Below are 7,281 nucleotides of genomic sequence, written 5' to 3'. Positions count from 1 at the left end.
CTACAATGGAATGCAAGGAGCCTTATTGCAAATGGACAGGAACTTAAGAAATGTGTGGACATTGGAGAAGATAAGCCTGATTTAATATGTATACAAGAGACTTGGCTGAAGCCGTGTCTAGACTTTGTTATACCAGGTTATGAAGGTATAAGGAAGGATAGGGGAGAAGGAACAGGTGGTGGGTGTGCAGTGTTCATCAAAACAGGGATTCAGTACAAGGCAGTTGACATACAGTCTAGCCTTGAATGCGTTTTAACAGAGATATGGAGTTCACAGGGGAAAGTCACCGTAGTCAATTTTTATAATCCATGCAAGGTGTTAACACTTGAAGAGCTAGACGCCATTATGGAGCAAGTCAGCTCCCCAGTCATTTGGGTGGGGGACTTCAACGCCCACAACCCGTTGTGGGGAAGTGAAAAGAGGGATAGGAATGGAATCACGTTGGAGGAGTTTCTAGAAAGGCACGGGTTGATAGTTATGAACGATGGCAGGCCCACTAGGATTCAGATAGAGACAGGAAAACTGTCATGCATAGACCTAACACTTGCATCCCCAGCGCTGGCCAGAGTTGGGGAGTGGGAAACCATAGAGGAAAACACAATGGGCAGTGACCATTTTCCTATACTGAGTGGGTTTGGCAGGGCTTTGACAAAGGAAGTGGAGGGCAGGCCCAAAGTATTTAATTTCACCCGCGCAGAGTGGGAAAAGTTTGAAGAAGAGACAGCAGCCCTAGTGGGGGAAGTTGAAAGTGATGGAACAATTGACGCCTTTAATGAGTCATTAAGCTCAATGATACTCACTGCAGCACAAAACTCAATCCCCATAAGGCAGAGCCCGAAAGACAGAGTAGCTGTCCCGTGGTGGAATAAGGAATCTGATGTAGCCTTAAAAGATAGAAATAGAGCATACCGTAAACTAAGGAAGTTTCAGTCACAGATTAATGCAATTGATTACAAGAGACTAAGAGCAGTTGCAAGGAAAACTATTAATTAATTAATTTAATTAATTTTGCCATTTAGCAGACGCTTTTATCCAAAGCGACTTACAATTATGAATTACAGGGACATTCCCCCTGGAGTAACTGAGGGCTAAGTGCCTTACCCAAGGGCACACTAGTAGTGGTGTGGCTTCAGGCGGGATTTGAACTCACAACCTTCCGATCCCAAGTCCAACTCACTATCCACTAGACCACCACTACCCTATTAAGGAAGCCAAGAGGAATTGTTGGAGGAAATATTGTGGCACAATAGGCCCTGACACCCCCCTTAGGAATGAATGAATGAATGAATGGTCTTTATTGTCATTGCTACAGTACAGGTACCAAACAACGAAATTTAGGAGGGATGGTGGAAGTGTGGTCAAGAGTCCATAGAATGTCAGGAAAATGTAGGAGGTACACAATGCCAGTTTTGAATGACGGGGTAAGGGAGGCTGTAAGCAACGGAGAGAAGGCGAGCATGTGTGTCAGAGTATTCCAGGCTGTGCATAACTCAACCGCCTTGGGGGAAGAAGGGGTGAGGAAAAGAGCTGAAGTGCTGAGGAACGAACAATGGAAGCTTAACCACTGCCATGAAAATAGTAACCCTTTTAATTTGCTTTTCTCTCTCAAGGAACTGAGAGATGCTATTCAGGCCGGGGCCAACACTGCCCCAGGAAGAGATAGACTGAGCTATGAGATGTTCAAACATTTAAATGACCTTGTGCTGGATGAGATACTAGCGCTGTTTAATGCGATATGGGAGGCAGGTAGTTTGCCAGCAGAGTGGAAGCACGCAGTCATAATCCCAATACTGAAGCCAGGTAAAAATGCATCAAGGCCTGACTCATATCGCCCCATAGCTTTGACATCAGTAGTGTGCAAAATAATGGAGCGTATGGTAACCAACAGGCTGGTGTACTTTTTAGAAACTAGAGGAGTGTTTGTTGACTACCAAAATGGGTTCAGAATAGGAAGAGGTACAATGGACTCTGTAGCAGTCTTGGACTTAGAGATCAGAAAGGCTATAGCTAACAAGGAAGCCATGGTAGGAGTGTTTCTAGACATTGAAAAGGCCTACGACTCTATGTGGAAGGAGGGAGTACTAATTAATTTGCATGATGCAGGGGTAAAGGGGAGGATGTTCAATTGGATCAAGGATTTTCTCATGGCTAGAACAATCCACGTGAGAGTGGGTGGGGCCTACTCCGAAACAGTCCATATAGAGAATGGCACCCCTCAGGGTTCAGTAATCAGCCCAGTACTATTTAATGTTATGATCAATGACATCTTTAAAAATATAGGGCAAGGATTTGGCAGGTCTCTGTTTGCGGATGATGGGGCCATCTGGAGGAGAGGCAGGAATGTGGAATTCCTTTTTTTTTAAATTCAAGAAGGGCTAAAGGCGATAGAAGAGTGGGCAGATAGGTGGAGCTTTAAAATGTCGGTGCCAAAGAGCAAGTTCATGGTGTTTGGGCTAAAACGGAAAATACCACAGGTACAGCTAAAACTATATGGGGCTCCCCTAGAGCGAGTCAAGGAATTCAAATTCCTTGGAATGTGGTTGGATGAAAGGCTAACATGGAGAGTCCACATAGGGAAAGTGAGAAGCAAATGTGAAAAAGTAATTAACGTCCTCCGGAGCCTGGCTGGATGTGAATGGGGAGCTGAGAGGGGGACAATGTTAATGATTTATCAGGCAATGGTCAGGTCAGCAATAGACTATGGGAGCTTTGTCTATGGATCCGCTGCAAAGTCCACTTTGGACAAACTAGACGCAGTGCAATCAAGAGCTCTAAGAACTTGCTGTGGGGCGTTTAGAACGACTCCCATCCCAGCCCTGCTTGTGGAAACGGGAGAGTGGCCATTTAGAATTAGGCGCAGAAAGCTAGGACTGCATTATTGGGCCAAACTGAAAGGTTCTAGTCTGAGTCTTTCAGCCAAGTGCCTAGTGAATAAGAGTTGGGAGTTTGCTGATGGGAAGAAGAAAGGAAATTTCCTAGCTGGCGCTGGAGAGTTGGCTGAAAGAGTGGGAGTAGACAAAAATAAAGTAGGCCTAGTACATGCATTCTGGTCAGCGGTGCCAGTGTGGCTACTCCCAGAGCCCACTGTAGATCTAACTCTGTTAGACTGGAAGCAGGAGGGAGGCATCACAAGCTCGCGGGTAGAAGGATACCTAAATCCGGCATCGGGGACGCACATGCAGGTCTTCACAGACGGGTCTAAGGACCCAGATAGCCAAAGGGCAGGGTGTGGAATCTACCTGGTGGGGCCCCAAGTCCAGCAAGGCTTGCGAGTCACAGACGGAGCATCTGTTTTTGCCACAGAGCTAATGGCAATCATTTGGGCACTCTGGTGGATTGAACAAGTTAAACCAAGCAAAGTCATAATCTGATCTGACTCAGCTGCCGCCTTGATGGCCTTGAGGAGTGGGTCATCTAGAGCTAGAGCCGACCTGGTGAATGAGGCCATGATAAGCATATATAGGTCACAGAAAGTGGGGGTCGATATAGGCTTCCTTTGGGTCCCAGGGCATGCAGGGGTAGAGGGGAACGAAATAGCTGACAAGTTGGCCAGAATGTCACTCAAGAGGCAGCACATAGATGTGGGAATCCTGCTGGGCAAACCTGAGTTCTACTGTTCCATAAAGGAGGGGCTTGAGAAACAGTAGCAAGAGGAGTGGAATAATGAAGAGAGAGGGAGGCTGTATTTCTCAGCGCAGGCATCTGTCAAAAGGGGGAGCGTGTGCACGGAAGGTGACAGAAGAGATTCAGTCAAACTGACTCGGCTAAGACTTGGGCACTGAGGGCTAGCCAGTTGCCTGAGAGTAGTGGGAAAACACCCGGATGGCCTGTGTGAATGTGGAAGAGCAGAGACTGTTGTCCACGTCCTATTTGAGTGTGAGAAATACAGGACAGAAAGAGCTCAGCTATGTGAGGAACTAGCCAATATTGGGATACCCACTGTGGAGTACAAGTCCCTGTTCAGCCGGGGAAAAGAGCAGCATGCTGTGAAGAGAAGTGTCCTGTCCTTCCTCCACAAGACAGACCTCTATAAGAGGATATAGAGTGCAGAGCGAAGTATCACTTTGAACTGTAGAGGGCAGTAATGCGCGAAAGCGTCTACACTGCCGGAAATTCGAACAGAAGAAGAAGAAGAAGACCCAGGCGCATACAGTACATCTGGCTCATGTCTCTATCACAACCACAGCCCGAGCTACGCGCGACTCACGCGAAGGGGAGCAACATATTGATTGATTGATTGATTATACTTTAATGTCCCCGCTTCAAGTGCTACAGAGACGATACATACAACATACAGCAGGCAAAGTAAACAACAGGACAGCAGCAAACATTGAGTGACATTGGCAGCAGTTTCCACCTGGACATGGCATCATTTGGTATATATATATATTGCACATAACCCTTCAAGTGGTGTTTTCGAATATTGCACATGGCCCTTCAAGTGGTGTCTAAGATAAAGCGCCGGTGCTGGTGGTCATGTCCTAATCATCGTTTCTGCTTGAGCGAATTGATTAGTTTAATGGAGAATGGGACAAATTATAGTTTTAAGAGCTTATTATTACATCTTGGCATGCGAAACCTTCTACCTAGGGGGAGAACTTCGTATTCTGTGGAGAGGGGATGTTGGGGGTCTGCGATGATCTTATTAGCCTTGTCCAGGACAGCTTTTTCATATAGTTTATTTAGGATCACATAGTCTCTTTCACCTACAATTTTCATGGCTGTTTTGTGAATGCTAGTCTGTTTTTTTTTGTACAGTTAAGTTGCCAAACCACACAATTATTCCATATCTGATTACACTTTCAACAATGGACTGATATAAAAAAAAAAAATCTCATGATCTGCTTTCTCACCCCATAAAGTCTGAGTCGCCTCAGGTGATAAAGCCTCTGCTGTAGTTTGTTACATAAGCTGTCTATGTGTGTATTCCAGCAGAGATGGTTGTCTAATTGCATACCTAAGTACTTATAAGAGGGCACCTGGATGATTATTTGGTCTTTGACGACCACAGGCTCATGGTCAGTTACCTGCCTTGGGTCTAACACAACCTCCTGAGTTTTGCTGAGGTTTAAGATGAGATGGTTGCTGTCGCACCATTTAGTGAATATGTTAATCTCACCATGGAGCACCGAGGGGTCTGTATCTTTAGCAAGGAGACTTAGAATTGCAGTGTCGTCTGCATATTTTATAATATGGTTGCTTGGGTGGTTACTTTTACAGTCGTTGGTGTATACTGAGAAGGGGGACAGAGATGGGGACAGAACGCAACCTTGGGGGACACCTGTACTGCAGTGTTTAGTCACTGACAGTGTTCCATTGACTTTCACTTGCTGTTCTCTTTCTAACATGAAGGAATGGATCCATTTGATTAAAGTACTATTGACACCCATGTCTTTGAGCTTTCCTAAGAGCACGTGGGGTTGTACCGTATTAAAGGCGGAACTAAAATCAACAAACATAATTCGGGCATAGGCCTTTTTGTTCTCAAGGTGCTTGGATACAGAATGTGTGATATAGAGAATAGCATCCTCTGTGCTACGGTTCTGTTTATAGGCAAATTGAAAAACATCTAGCAGTGGATCAATGTGTTTTCTAAGCAGAGACAGTACATATCGTTCAAAACATTGGCAATAGCCTACAGTAAGAGGAGTATAGTAAGATTTGTATGTATTGTATGTGTTATTATCGATATTCTAAAGGCTTGCTTAGATTAGTTTTAGATTAGTTTTTACTGATTAGATTTCTATTCTGGAAAAGTCTGGGGAAATGCCTATTTTAAGTAGATAATGTATAATTTGTATATTTAAACATAAAAATTCTGAAAACAATAAATGTACCCATCCATGGGTTTGACCTAGTCTCCAACCTTGCCTTCCTGTCCAAGGTGCTAGAGAAGGAAGTTGCTTTCCCTAGGTTTGACCCTCACCTGACCTTCAGTGACCATATAAAACACCTGTGCAAAACCTCCTATCATCTCAGAAATATTTCCAAACTCCGTCCCACTCTAACCCTCAGATGCAGAGAAACTTGTCCATGCCTTTATCTCCTCAAGACTGGACTACTGCAATGCGCTCTTCATCAGGATTCCTGGCAAAAGCATACAGAAGCTGCAATGCATCCAGAACAGCGCTGCCAGGATCCTGAGAGTCCGCAAATACGAGCACATAACCCCCACATAGCCCCCATTCTACACTCACTACATTGGCTCCCTTATTCAAAAAGGCCTTTGACTGTTGAACTGTGTTCATTCTTGTGTTTTTTTTTTTTTTTCTTTTGTTAAAGTTAAATGTTTTTAACTGATTATGTTTTAGGCTGTTTTTTTGTTTTTAATCTGTAGCACTCTGTAGCCTGCTGTGTACCCAGGCTTGAGACAGGGTTTTATATTGTAGTAATATTAATGTAACTTAATTTACGTTACATTTACAGAAGATTCCTTGTTTGTAGCGCCTCTAAGTTGTAATGAGATCTGCCCCAATTACTGCACCCTGACAATATTTTAGTTTAGAATAAGGTTGGTAATTTAATGTCAAACTAGATGTATTCCTCTATTTCAGAGACACGCACTAGTTAAGGCACTAGGTGGGCCAAATGCTACACCTGTTTAGTCTTCTACAAATAATTTACAATTCAAACAGTGCAGTTTTACATTTGTTAACTTAATGTTTTCCTTTTGAACCATTTATCTAGGAATCAAGGTAAGGCAAATACATTACAAAAAAGAAACAATACAAGACTATAAGATCTACTGTTCAGGAGACTCAGGTGCGTAAAAAACCCTCTCGTCTCACGTCTCTATCACAACCACAGCCCGACCTACGAGCGAATCATACTAGATTATGATATTAGACTAGAGGGAGCAAGATATGGCAGGGGACTTTTTCTGGCAAAACTCTTTTTTTGAAGAAAAGCAGTCCATACCTTTGAGAGGTGATAACCACTAATAAGCTGCCAAACCAAAAGGTATATCATATCAAAACATAATCTAGGGATGTAAAGGAATAAAAAAAAAATTTGCCCACCCAGATGGTAATGAAAAATGGTTTGGCCCAAGGACGATCTCTACTTTGTCGCTTTTACCACGTCACGCGCGGTATCAACCAATGAAAATGCGTGGGGCATCAACCAATGAAAATGCGTGGGGGATCAACCAATGAAAATGCGAAACACGCCCCCATATTTGCATACAGATCTGATAATCGGGGAAAGAATGAAAGAATGAATGTGGAAAAGAAAGAATGAATGTGGAAAACAATGTGGAAAAGAAAGAATGAATGTGGAAAA

This window comes from Nansenia antarctica (genome assembly GCF_963989245.1).
Source record: "Nansenia antarctica genome assembly, chromosome: 2".
NCBI classification, from domain to species: Eukaryota; Metazoa; Chordata; class Actinopteri; order Argentiniformes; family Microstomatidae; genus Nansenia; species Nansenia antarctica.
The sequence above is the reverse complement of the archived record's forward strand: the minus strand, read 5'-3'. Positions refer to the sequence as shown.